The following is a 1,014-nucleotide window of genomic DNA, read 5'->3' on the forward strand; positions in this document are numbered from 1 at the left end:
GAACCAGTGAAAATGATCAAACTCTTGACTGGAACCTTCGGCACTGCACTAACACACAGTTTTAATCTTCTCCTGAAGATGCCAACTTGGTTGGCGAAACGCGCGTCACGGTTTGTGGTAAAACGCGTTATTGTGTGTCAGTGAAAATTAGTTACCCTCCTTCATGAAAAGAAATCCTCAACTATCAATTGGGTGTGCACAACCAACAAGCCTTTCTCGAGCAAGAAGTTTTAATTCTTCAAATGTTAATTTGAACTTGGATAATGTGTCAAAGGTTGATGTTAATTGTCATCGGATTCGATTCCAGGATCATTTTACCAGAGATGGACTTTTTATAATATACAGTTAATAATACAAAGTTTTACTCTAGCTCGACAATCATTCTTCTCACATTTCCATACAGGTTCCAGATTCTTGTAAAGATAATGACATTATGGCATTGTGGTACTTTCGTTTCCACTCCTTTATTCTTACCAACTCTTGGATCGTTCTATATATAGACCTTTAAAGAAAGGTATTAATACTTCTTGGTACAACTGGATGAAACCTCAGCATTATATAGGTTTATTTTTAATATTAATATCTGACTTATAATCAGTTCATACTACTACTTGAAACCTGATTTTTGTTATATTTTACAAATAAGTCTTATATTCATCATAAATAAAATATGAAAATTATGTTAAAATACTTGATACTTCTCCAGCTACAGCATCACAAAATTAAAACGTTACTATTACACTCATTCCTAAGTTGAAGCACCTTGTAAAGTTTCTGTAAGCTTTCATTACCGAAGTAAAGGTTCTTAAGTATTCCGATCGATGTCGTAGTAAGTATTTTGTTTACACAACCATTTTTAAGTTGCGAGTTAAATAAACTGCGATAAGGAATCGGATAGTACTGAAGTATTTTGTTTACTAAAGACGTTGACGTTTATTTTGCCTTATCTGATGTGATTCCGATGTAATATTTTCTTCGCAAGAAAAAAAAAACAATTATTCTATTGTAGTTTTA

Source organism: Cylas formicarius, unplaced genomic scaffold (assembly GCF_029955315.1).
Source record: "Cylas formicarius isolate icCylForm1 unplaced genomic scaffold, icCylForm1.1 PGA_scaffold_7__23_contigs__length_41026272, whole genome shotgun sequence".
NCBI lineage: Eukaryota > Metazoa > Arthropoda > Insecta > Coleoptera > Brentidae > Cylas > Cylas formicarius.